The 13,106-nt window shown below is 40.3% G+C and overlaps 1 protein-coding gene across 9 annotated transcripts in view; it reads left to right on the top strand.

The window, feature by feature from the left end:
• Positions 1–13,106, top strand: part of FOXP1 (forkhead box P1) — a 624,795-nt gene that overhangs the window by 155,017 nt on the left and 456,672 nt on the right. For all 9 annotated transcript variants that reach the window (XM_037019201.2, XM_073230906.1, XM_073230907.1 and 6 more), the window contains one exon: positions 485–614. The gene's annotated coding sequence lies outside the window, so the exon portion shown is untranslated. The remainder of the gene's footprint in view (positions 1–484; positions 615–13,106) is intronic.

Genomic DNA, 13,106 nt, shown 5'->3' with positions numbered 1-13,106 from the left:
GGAAGAAAAAAGGATCATGGTTACCTCTCAACTAGTTTTGAGGTTCATTACTATTTTTAAAATAATTTAAAATCACTATTGTTTAATATTTTCATCCTCTGAAAAGATAATTGCATCATAAGAAATGGGACATTTATCCTTGTAAGATTCAAGTTAAAACAGCTTATTGTTACTGGAGCACTTTATAAGAGGATGTGATATTCCTGTAATGCCAGAAGAATATTTGGTGCAGAGTCGGCAGTAAACAACAACTTTTTCGTGCATGTGTTGAAGTAATTGGTAAGTGTAGCTTTCAAAGCATTTGAAAGTATTTCCGGTTCATATTTTACAGCATCACACTTGATATACTGACATACCCTCATTTGGAAGGTGTTTTCCCCTACCTCTAGATTCTATGTCTGTCTCGATGTTTTCAAGTTTAAGGAAGTGGTGGTTTTAGAAGTTACATCTTAGTTATGTGTAAAAAAATATTTTTGTATTGCAGTGTCCCAGGAGCTTTTGCTGACAATTCCAGTTTCCGAATGAAACATTTGGGCCATGGTGCGGGCTGCAATCTCTTTTCCGATTTGCTGTCAATCATGAATGGGTGGATGTGATGCCTGCTGGCCGAAAGGGTGAGTAAATGTTTTTATGATTACTCGTCTGAAAATTCACAAGACCGAAGGTCTATCGCAGGGGTCCTGCACGGTGCAGGAAATTGGTAAAAAGTCCTGTGTTCATCAGAACAATTGCACACTGAAGATGAGAGATTCTTATTTTGAAAGATGGAACAAACTCTGTCATTGTTTCCTGGCATAATCTTTTTGGATAACTCCTGTGATCATCTTAGGGTTTATAAAAGGGATAATAGAACACAGGAGAACTTTATTTGTTTGTATGTTTCTTTTAATTGCACTCTGAAGCGTGGGCTATCTAAATCATGAACCGTATGTACAAGTAAAAGAGTAATTGCTTTTTTGGTCCCATCACATCTCAATGGTAAAATGAGCCACCGTGAAGTAAAGCTATAATGATCTCACCTTGAGTTTTGGAAATCTAAGTCTGATTTTTTTTTTTTTCATTGACAGCATCCCATTCCAAGCCTTCTACATGATTAGGGTTCTTGAGAATGGTACTTTAGACTCTTAAAGATTTGCAGAAAAACTATGGGCGATTTTTTTTCTGTCATTGTTCACCTTCTCAGGTTATTCATTGTCATTTTTAGGGGGAGATTGGCAGGGATGTGATGTTCTTTTTCTGTTACATGCCTTTCATATGTTTGATGATATCTATTACATTCCTCAGAAGTCGATGGCTCCCCTGTAGTAGTGAATGAATGATGGTAACTTGGCCTTTTCATAGATCGTAATTGGTTGGGGCTTCTGAAGTGTTTTAGGCAAAAACTCTGACATCATTCAGTGGTGCTTTGTCATAGAAGGAGGCACACTTTGTGAGGAGCCATTTTGTTTCAGGTTTTGCATTTCTTGATGCTGAATGATAAGCACCACTGGCGTAAACTCATCTCATCTGTCCTAGTGGAATTGTATTTACAAGAGATTCTGTTTAACAGAGGGAATTGTAGTGAAGGAGAAAGAGCAGTATATTAGAAATGGAAAGACCTGATAGTTACCTGATGTGGGGCAAGTTAGTCTCTGTTTTGATTTCCTGTTTTTAAATATAGTAGGTAGGTTAGAATGACCCATATGTGAGTCTTTCTACTAACAAAGCCCTGGACTTGTCTATTTAAACGCCTTCATTTTATAGATGGAGTGTGGCTCAAGCTCGTAGAGTCCAGTGTAGATGTCTAAGTCTCTGGGCTTGGTGAGAACTGAAGCCTAGTTCTTTGGCCCTCAGTTGTAGCAACTGAGACATCCAGCCTGTGTGGCTTGGTAAACCTTTTCTGATGATAAGACTCTCTTGAAGACATTGTTATACACGCAGCTATTTGGGCCAGATTTTTTAAGATTTTACAGAGGTCATTTAGCCCTCCTTCCCCTTTCATAGACTTAGAAAAAAAGAACTCTAATGTAGCACCTGCCTGAATAATAGACACCAGAGGGATCCTCAGAGGCTGTGGGCTTAAAATTTACTTCCACTTAGGCTAGTTGTCATTCCATTCTGTTGCAGTCTCAGACAGATGACAAATAAAGTCTCCATCCTCCTTATAGTATCTTTTCTTTCATTGCTGAGAAATAAGGCAAATAGCAAACAGTAGCACATAAGGCAAGGGTATTATCCACAGTGGGAAGAAATGGTTAATGGAATCATGGTTACAGAGCTCTTAGCCATCTGTGATCATCTTACTGGGTGGTCTTGGCTGGGCAAGACCTTTGGCTCCTTCAGTTCAGCTGAGGTTCTTCCACCGCTGCACAACCACAATAGACTTGTGTGAATGGTCTGTTGATGCACGAGCAGATAGCGTGTGTCATGAAAAATTTTATCTTTGGGGATCCAGGTAGAGCTGAGAACAAAGCCTGGGTCTATCTCATACACACACGAGAATTCATAGGGTGGTTGGAATTGTGAAGTATCAGAAGAGCAACAACCTCACGTTTGAGGTTACCTGTCAACTCTGTCTTCAGAATTGAGTGTCTGACTCAATCCCTATATCATAAAATTGATGTATGAAATTTAGCAAAACCACATGAATGGATTTATTGAAGACTAGGCTCATTTTATTCATTAGTTTCATTGGCCTACTTGAAAAATCAATCTGAAGAGCTGTGATGAAAACGATATCTCTTTTGAATTGATAGAATGTACTTTAGGCCCAGTTGAATTCCAGTTTTGTATAAATGAGGATGTGCGTTATATTTATTATATTGTAATAAACTTCTCTGCACCACATGTTTAGTAGGAAGTAGAGGTCCCTGAAATCCGACGAGCCGGAGTGTGTATTTCGATTTTCTGTCTTCCGTTTTTCCTCAAAGCACGCCTCCTGGTTTGCTCAGTGGGCTAATTCTCTTCCTCCAGGATGTAATAACCCAACTTTCCATGCGGTGCGTATCTGATAGCAAGTTAGTCTCTCTATTATCAAAAACATATTCGTAGTGCTATGGCTTTTAGAACTTTGCAGTTTATTGAGTAACCAAACGAAGCACCAAATTAATTGTTGCAGCTGGTAATTTGGAGTCTTCAAAAGGCTTGAGGTAAATTCTATTTCTGAGTGAACTGTTTCATGGAACTGTCCTCATGGTGGGACAGGATCACAGTTTCAAGGGTAGCAGCCAGAACAAGAAATCGCCACAGTCAAATGCAAGGAAATGAAACCATCTGAGAAAAAGTTTGCACAAGCAGAGCATTCTAACAAAACCTTAAGGTCAGGAAATGGGTAATGTGCTCTATGTTGGTGATAACCGTGCCTTCATGATTAATTAACGTAGGGGCAGGACACAGAGAAAGAAGGGCTGAACCCTTGAGGTCTCTGTTCCATAATGTGGTCTTTCATGCCGCCACTTGCCTGCAGGGAATCAGAGTTGGCTCCTGTTCTCCCGGCTTGAAGCTTTATTTGACATGGGCACCTATCTGATGCACATCACGAGGCCCAAGAGTGAAGAGTGGCTCAGTCTGTTGCATATTTAATAGGCAGTTAGCCACAGTGTTATTAATAAATGTGATAATAACTGTCTGGATTTGCGTAGAGTTTTCCTGAGAAGCGTTGGCTGTGGATAGCAAACATGCTGGCTTGCCAGTCAGTCTGTGCCTGGTGTTGCCCTGTCCCGACCAACAAATCGTCCCTTGCTGGTGTAGGAGCGTCAGCATCGTGACATTGTTTTGTCACCAGTTGTTTTTCCTTTTTTTAAATCTTTCTCATAATCAAATTCCAGGCATTTAACCCTACTGGGAAGAGGGAAAATCTCTCCTCACTGAGGACTTGATCATGAGATATTTTTTGGGTGGGGGTTCCTTTCTTTTTCATACAACTTGAGCATGTGGATTTTTTTTTGTCATTGGTTTTGGCGTGGGTGATGGTCATGGTGCAGCTTCTGAGAAAAGGTGGGGATGGTTAGTAGGTGTTTCAGGACAGGAAAGCCAGCTGATGGGCCCCTTTTCTGAGGTACCTTGTGCTGGAACCTGTCTGTGGGCCAAGCCACTTTGTTGTGCTTAAATTTCTAGTCCCCGAAATTTTGACTTTGAAAAGTAATTTTAACAACTTAATAAGCTATATAATGTGTTTTATAAGCTGGCACAAATGAACTTAAGTATTTTGGCCTCTTTCGTAACACAGTGAACCTAATATTGGTGAAAATACAGATCTCTGCTCCATGCCATCAAGAGGGGCTAGATTTAATAAGTTATGAGTGCTGGCAGCTGCCTATCAGATTGTATAATTTGGGCTCCAGCGTGGAAGACAGTGTCAACTTACATTTTATCTCTGAAGGATTTTTGAGGCATTTATTTTGCCTTTCTCTCCAGCCCCTAACCTAATAGAAGTAATGTAATTGGCTGAATATTTGCCATGTAGCTAATTGGCTAGGGGCCAAGGTGGAAACATTGTCTGCTTGATGAAGATCAGAAATTAAGATGACATTTACGTGGCAGTAATGGAATATATTAGTAATGTAGTAATTCAGGATGGTGGGAGCAGAGTGTCCATCCTTTTCCTTCCCATAAGCAGCAGGAGGAGGTCTGAAGGTGGAAAGAGCCTCCCCGCCCCCCACACCCCCACCAACACCTCACAGTGGTGCCCGGGCCAATCCCTGTATGAAATTTACTTTTAAATTCTTCAGACAGAACAGTAAGACAAACTAATGAATTATTCTGTTTGTCAATTAAAAAAGGAAATCCACCAACTTCTACTGTAAGATTAAATTCCAATTAGAAGATTGCATTTAATTCAGAAGCTATAACATTGTTTTAATGAATTCTGTTGGAGGTGACAGTTTATGTGAGATAAATTTATATGGTGCAGGTAGATATAAATTCATTGGATATTGTTAAACTTGTTACTTCGTATATATTAGCTGTGAAATTTATTTCTTCTCTAGTTATGTCCCCAAGGAGGTAGAGTCAGAGGGAAAAACATATCTTCAAAGAAAGAACTCTTTCTGTCCTTTCAGATACTTGCTCTGAAACAGCCTTTCCTCACTTTTATTAAAAAAATTCTGTTAAATTTCTGCATTAACTGAATTTATGATTCTTGGTGTATGCTATTTATAAAATTGAATATAGGTTTTATGATATAGGAAATTAGTCTAGGAATGAGAATATGATCCAATTTTGTAATAAAGGTAATCTGCATTTATATTACAGATATTTTCCATTCCTCTCTAAGCCCCTTATGGGATTATGCACACATTTTTCTGGACATACAATTCACTATAGAGTAAACTTTTAATGTATTGGGCAGGCTTCTGTTCACATGACAGCTACACAAGGATTCAAACCCTCTGCCTAAATTAGGGTGGCAAACCTTCTTGACACCTTTTTGATCTTACATTCCCCCTGACCCCTGCCCATTCCTGTGCCCCTGGCAGACATCACTAATTGATCACATTCTCTCTTATGCACCAGTGTGGGTGTGACCTCAGAATTATGCCACTTAAAGTTTTATAGACAAGCTTACAAACTCACCATTTACAGGAGTATGGGCAGAATTATGTCAAGCCTGTAGCTATCGATAGACCAGTCTTTGTAGCTTTTCCTTGTAGACCCAATACTTACCCTGAGGTCTGACACCCAGTGATGAGATAGTACATTTTTATCATATTAGAGAATATTACACCTGCACAATTCTGGCAGTAATCTGGTTGGGTGCCGATTAGGTTTTTGACATCACGTGAATGCCACAATTGTATGATTGCTCCGGTACTTTATTTTGTACCCCTCATCTGATTTTGGTGTTACGTGAGTGAAACATTCTATTTCTGTTGTTGTTTTGTTGTTTTTCAATGTCTGTAACTTTGGAAAAGTCAAGAAAGAGATAATTTACACCCTCTTGTTACCTGTGCATCAGCTGAGGCTCAAACACAGCAAGGAAGTGGTGAGGCGAGAAGTAAACCCAGACTTTCACTCTGCAAAGTACAGTTTCTTCTCAAAGGGAGGGGCACACACACGTACCAGGTGCTGACCGGCACAGGGCAAGCTTCCTGCAATTGCCTTTTGCATATCAATCTTAGTTTTTTATCAATACCCTGAAGCAAGCTGTACCAGGGAGGAAGGCATTTTAGCTATTATATTTCAAATGATATCTTCCGTGATGTAAAATTCTAGGAACTTAAACTACATTGCATGTTGTTTCTGAAAATATTCTGTTTTCTGTTAACTTGGGTCAAATAAGGCACAGAAGCTAAGAGAGGGAACTTTCCATTCCCTTTATATGTAGACTGCCGAGCTATCTCCTGTTGGGAACTGCCATCATCATAATTCCTTCTTGAAGAAAAATGAGCAAGTAGTGCCTTTCAACACATTTAGTTAATGTACATTTTAACTTCATTTCAACCTATTGTTTGGTTATTTGTGTTGATCATAGTAACCAGACTTCTGGAAAGTGATTGTGGGTGGACGGGTGAATTGCTCACCTCTTAGCTCATACCCATAGGATGAAACAGTTGGCTTCGGTCAGTGAGGACAAATTCAGCGGTCTGTTCCTGACCATCGGCCCTCCTCGCGGTCTGTTCTCATGGTGGCCCTTGGGTTCTCTCTACACAGTGGAGCTCCACCCATTTGATTGGAACAGTCTTACGAGATGGAATCTCTTTTTATACCTCCTTGCGTTCCATGAGATTATAGTAGTATTCTTAACAGATCACTCTAGCAGGACTTAATCAGGCATTTATCTTTCCTATGGTGGCGTAGAAATCACACCAGTTAATCTCATTTAATCCCAACAGTGTTTTTGTGTTGTCGATATTATTATTTAGGCTGCATTGTTGAGAAATCAGAAGTTTTGTGGGTATGTCTCCTGCTCAGGATCACACAGCATTTGATAAGTGGGGTTTACTTCACGTTGGCCCAGTTTCAAATCCTGTGTTTTAACCATGAGGGCGTGCCACCTCCCCAGCTTCGAGTAGATTCCTTGGTTCCTTCAGGCCCTTTTATTTGATTTAGGCAGGGAGGATTTCATAGCTTATAGTTTGTCTTTATGGAAGAAATGGAATCCAACTCATTTAAAACTGCAGCTTAATCTACAGACAGGATTTTTATAGAACCAGTGATATAAAAGGGAATAACTTCTTCCAAGAATTTTTTTCAGAACTCTTCCTTACCTACTGGCTTCATCCTCCGTCTAAAGTCTCCCAGAATTATGCGTTTGGGCTCAGAATTGCACACTTCCTTCCATCATCCTTTAAAACAAAGATGCTTCTGGGGGTGGCAGCTCAGAGAGGTGCTAAGATCTCAGCACGTGAGTTTTCTTCCTTGATGCCCTGTGAGCAGACCACACGGGGCCAGCGGGCCAGCTTCTTCAGAGAAGGGGCACAGGGAGGGAAAACCCTGGCCTTGTGCGCCCAGGGTGAGTGCCAGGCAGTGGGAAGGCCAAGCCTGCCACTCTGTCAGCTTATTGAGGAGGGCAGCAATTTTAATTATAATTGATTGCTATAATGATTCAGGGGATTTTTCTCATTTCTTAGAGTTGCATATTGGACTGGGTAAGGGTGAATGGAGCAGAAGCTTGATAGTCTAGAATCTGGGTGTTGGGCATTCAGTATACTATTTTCTCTACTTCTTTATATATTTAACCACTTTTATAATAATAAAAAAAAGAGTATATGTGGGGTTGGGGTTTTCAAGGGCTTGTCTGCCTCATTACCTAGTCGAGTGGTTGATAAGCCTATCACCAGCGAGAACCAGCTCCCTGCTCCCCCCACCCTCCTCCCCACCTTGGTCAGCCCTCAGCTGCTGGTGGCATTTAATTCATAAGGAGTCTTAGGGCAAGGAGATGCTAACCTAACCAGCTGAGAGTTGAAGTGGTTTTCTGGACAGCATAGATAAAATGCCTTTACCTGGCATACGAGCATTCTCTGACTAACCTATAAAACACAACAGTAGTTGACTAGCTGTCATAATTGAGGGTATGTGACATGCCAGGGGTGGTGATACCTGTTGGAGATTTTCTCTCTGATCCTCTCTGGTGGGCAGGCAGATCTTGGAAGGGAGTAGAAGGGAACTGACCCCAGGGCTCATTAGACTTCTTCCCCTCTATCTCTAACTCCTTGGGGCCCCACTTTTCAAAGTCTGACCCAAGGTCTTCCTGGGGAGCCTTTAAATACAGATTTATTTAAGGCCCAGTGCTTGGTTAAGCAGAGCTTGGTCTTTGAAGTAAGAGTGGATAGCCTGAGGTCCTAGGTCAGGGCTCAGTAGTAGTGTGGCCTTGACCAAGTCATCTCTGCTTTCCAAGCCTCAGTTTCCTTATCTGCCCAATGGTGGCAGTGGTAGCATCTACCTTGCTGGCTGTTCAAAGTCCTGAATGTAATGCTTGGTGCCTTGTGAGCATGCGAGCTACGTTAGTTCCAACTATGTTTTAACTTTTTTGAGACATTTGCAAATACCGTGACATAACTGGGAATATTAAGGATGTAGCAATTAGTGCTCCAGGTGGCACTGTTTGTCGGATGTAATTGAAGTCGAATATATCCTAGAAGTGTTTTTTGTAATATTAAAAACATTTAAAAAACCAGTATTAAAGTTTTTTTGCATGGATGTTTGAAAAAGAATTCTGTCACTAAAGCGTATGAGAGTTGACAAGTGTAAATATGCAGTTAGACAGTTTCAAAAACGTGTATTATTTACTGATCAATGTGGTGTCTCCTTTGGAGCCATTACACTCAGCCATTTCCTGTCAATCTCTCCGCGCTGTTATAATCAGACTATGGATATGCATATTAAAATACAAGGAAGTTATTGTGCATGTGGGGTGGCAGCTTTTTAATTGTTAATAATGTTGCTGCTTTAAAAAGGTATCGGGATAGTTTACTCCTCTGATGGTTAATAGCCATCAGAGTTGCATGAGAAATTAGGTGGTGGGACATGAGGCCTGTGGGTACCGATCACGGGTATCTGTTCTTCTAGTTAGTGCCCTGGTTGCAGAAAGAGCTTTTTATCTAATTCTGGTCCCAAATATATGGAGACTCCTTATGCTCTTCTTTCTACTACTGTGGTGGTGGTGTTCCTTTAAACTTTTGTAACTAGAAAGAGAATTGTTTATGTTTGTGATGGCAGAAGGGTAACTTGACTTGTCTGTCGATATCAGGGATCAGCAAACTCTTCCTGAGCCAGGTAGTAAATTTTACAGGCTTTGGGGGCTGCCTGGCCTGTTAAAGTGCTTGCCTCTGTTGCTTTAGGGTAAAAGCAGCCACAGTCAATATGTAAACCAATGGGTGTGGCTGTGTTTCCAATAAAATTTATTTACAGACACTGAGATTTAAATTACGTGTGATTTCCACTTGATGCTAAGTAGTAGCAATACTTTAATTTTTTCCCAACCCTCTAAGTATGTTGAAACTGTCCTTGGCTCAAGGGTGACAAGGTTTTGTTTCACCTGAGGGGCCACGAGCCGTCGTCTAAGGAAGACACAGCAAGAAATGACGGTGAGGATTCAGTTCTTTGTTCCAGCTCTCTGAGCTGTGGCTTGATCACTTGCTTCTCTCTTTCTGATGAAATAATGTCTTCTTCTGTTTAAATCTCATCTTAAAGACAGGCTGATCTGTGTGACTGGATTATTTATTGATACACAGTGAAATTCAGTGAGGGTTCCCCACCTTCTTCCTTTATTTAAAAGAATAGAAAAATAGCAAACTAGAAGTATAAGTGAGGCTTGGAGTAAAAGTGAAGTGGAAGGAAAAAAGGTCAAAGAAGAAAAGGAAACTTTGAAAGTGACATGAGAGCAATAGTCTCTTCAGTACTGGTGTTTTCTGACACATGTTGTATACCTCACCTGTGGAATTTAAGATGAATTTTGTAAGAAATAAAATGAACATTTTTGAAAATTAAAGAGTGAGGTATTACTTTTAACATACAATAATACGTTAGAGGGGGTATTGAATGATTAAAGTGGGAAACTATCTTCTAAATGTCCGTTGTTTTATCACGAGGGAAGAGCAGAGACAGGTAATGTGTGTCATTTGATTCTCTGTAAGAAAATCTCCGGAGGACAAGCTTGGTCAGAAGTGAGCGTGCGCGTTCTGGAGAGAAGATGCCTGAAACTGAAGTCCTCTCTCCTCTTTGCCCTGAAGACTTTGATCTTATACCTTGGGCACAGGGACACCATAGGGAAGAGACTGTGAAGTCGGGGTTTTCATAAAATAGAGGCCAGGATATAACATAGCAGCGAGTAGGAAAAACATGATCAGGGAAAAGAAATGAAAAGAATGATTTTCGACAAATGTATAGGAGAACAATCTGGAGGAATATTTCTTTATCAAGTATCACGTGGAAACTGATAAAGACGTAAAAGAGAAAGAGTTTCTGCTTTCAGCAAGGCATAGTTTCTGAGCCAAGGTATTGTTACTACAGTTAGAAAATAAACTTCTAGAAAAGATGAACCCCTAAGAAGCAAGTATGTTTTCACACAAATGTCCGTTGTAATAAAAAAAGGTAGGAAGTGGGAGAGAGAATACAACAAAGGTAGAATTCTGTTGAAAACCTTGCAAACGGTTAGTTTATCTTTCTGGTTGTTGTTAAATGAAAAATAAATGTATTCCAGACCCAGGGGCAAGACGTAGAATCTTTAATGTGTAATAAAGAGCTAAATGTGGTGATTAAGAACACAGGATGTTGGCTAGACAACTTGGGTTTGAATCCTGGCCCTGCTACTTACTAATAGCATAATCGCTGGTAAATTATCTTTCTCTGCAACTTAGTGTCCTCACCTTTAAAATGTAAAGAATAATAGAACCTAACTCATAGATGATTGTGGGATTGTATGAGTCAGTACACAGAAAGTATTACAAAAGAGTTGCACACAGCAAATTTTCAGTTTGCCCTAAAAAATATGTGGTGTGAGACCATTACCACATATCTGCCATTCTTTCTCTAGAGTGTCCCAGGATGTGAGCTTTTATGTGTATACATGTGCATCTGTGTATCTTAGTGATGTACATCAGATACAATCAAAGACTCCTAGAGATCAATGTTCAAAGAAATAGTGATGCTTATTGCTGTCTCAGGGCATCTTGTGCCTACATCTTTGAAACTGTATTGCTACCCCGGGAACATCCACTATTTGAACAACTCCTGAAGGGTACACTTCAGTCTTCGAGGAAGCCTGTTTTATCTTTGACCAACCTTTAGGATGAGGAAGTTCTTTCTTAAACTGGACTAAAATTTGCCCCCCACAGGCTTCCCACTTCATAACTTAGTTTGGTGCCTGGGAATTGTACAAAACCCATCTGTACCTAACAGCCCATCAGTTCCTTTCTGATAGTCTGCGGTCCTTCTTGAGTCTTCTGTAGACTAAAAAGCCCTTTTCCTTCCTCTGTCCTTTCTTGTTTGGTCTTAGGTGTCCTGTAACCATTCTGGTGGGTTTTCACAGAACAGTCACCACAGAGGCATGTTTTCTGTGTGTGTCTACTTTGTATATAATTTACTTAAATGTATCTCTTTTTGGCAAAATTGTCTTTATTATTTGGAAGGGAAGCATTTTGACTTCTCTTAACTTCTTCAATTCTAACTGTGGGATGCTGCTGGCACTTAAGGAAACGGGTGCTAAAGAATCAAAAATCTGCCCTTTGAACTCAAATGCTGGGATAGGCTGCTCTTTGCTCCCAGCCAGGTAGCTCTGCAGAAGAGATAGTAATGCTATGGTTCTAGTGACAGCAGTGACAACCGACTCTGTGCCTCCATGTGCCAAATGCTCTGCTCAGTCCTTTACTTGCAGTATATTATTTCCTGCTCAAAGTTGTTTGAGTCTGTTAGGATTTTTATTCCTATATTCAGATGATGGAAGCAGTGCTAGGGTAAAGTTGGAGACTTTGGTAAGAAAAGCCCAAGGGATTTTTTTTTTTGCTAAATGTGACCAGGATCACTTGTCTTTATATCCCTAATCAATGTAAGTTTTCTGTTCTACTTAAGAAATTATGTAGTTTCTGGTTCCTTTTGCCCTATCCCTTGTTTTAATGCATGGGAATTTTACATGTAACATAGAAAAATTATCCCTCTTTTTGGGGATAGATTACTTTTGTTCCATTGAAACCATTGAAACAAATTATTTTTAAAGATCCTGCTCTTCTCAGTGTGCTGGAAGCCCCCCCAACACAGACCCTAGAGTGTTATACTTCATTTTCTTTTAGCTTTGCCCAAGTGACTTTCCAACCTCCTCCTCACAACAAGGCTCCCAGAGAGGAAGCCAATCACTATGTTATGGCAGAGAAAGATCTCAAAATATATTCATGGGCATGGGTAACTTTGAGGGATGGCTGGGTGCCTTCTATGAGACTTAACACATTTCCTGAACATGGAGCCTCACCATGGCAACAGCCATGTCACATGACACATTGGTGACACATGTAAGGCGCTGCCACGACTCGTCCCAGGTTGAATGTCTGTGATTCATTGTTTCCACTGACACAGTGACTGCTGTAACTCGCAGTTGGACGGTTCTCTGGTTTCCCGTGCCATTAACGCACACTGACTCCCATGGCACATGGAGGGCTCAGAGAGGGGAAGTGTAAATAAGTAAGTGTGCACTGTAAACATTGCCTTCATTAGCTTTACAGAGAAATACGTGTTCATCAGTCAACCTCCTTGCCACTCGCATTCTTCTTTTTTTTAAGCATATTTTGTTGGTAACACCTTGGAAGCTTAAAAGTAATTTTATTTTTAATCAGATTTGTATCCATTTCCACTTGGCAAACTTAAGAAGAGACAGTTCACGGTAGCCCCTTTTTGATATTTATTTATATTCTTCACATGAGCAGATTTATTGATGAAGGCATGATTCTGAGAATTTTTTTTTTTCTCATTGTGAGATTCACTGAATGCTTTACATAAATCCTTTGGTGGTATTATGGGTCCACTGCACATGAGGAGAGGCCTGAGGTCATGAGCTATCAGAAGACTTTTCTAGATGTCCAAGATGAGTAGTATTTTAACATTTTAATTTCTGAGTGATTCAGTGAATGATTAAAAGAGTCGATGTGGGATCTGGAAGACATTAAAGAGATGTCAAGGACAGACAGATTTTGATTTGT

The sequence above is a fragment of the Manis javanica genome, chromosome 3, assembly GCF_040802235.1.
Source record: "Manis javanica isolate MJ-LG chromosome 3, MJ_LKY, whole genome shotgun sequence".
In the NCBI taxonomy this organism is placed as follows: Eukaryota; Metazoa; Chordata; class Mammalia; order Pholidota; family Manidae; genus Manis; species Manis javanica.
Note: the sequence above shows the minus strand (reverse complement) of the source record. Positions and strands in the feature narration are given on the sequence as shown.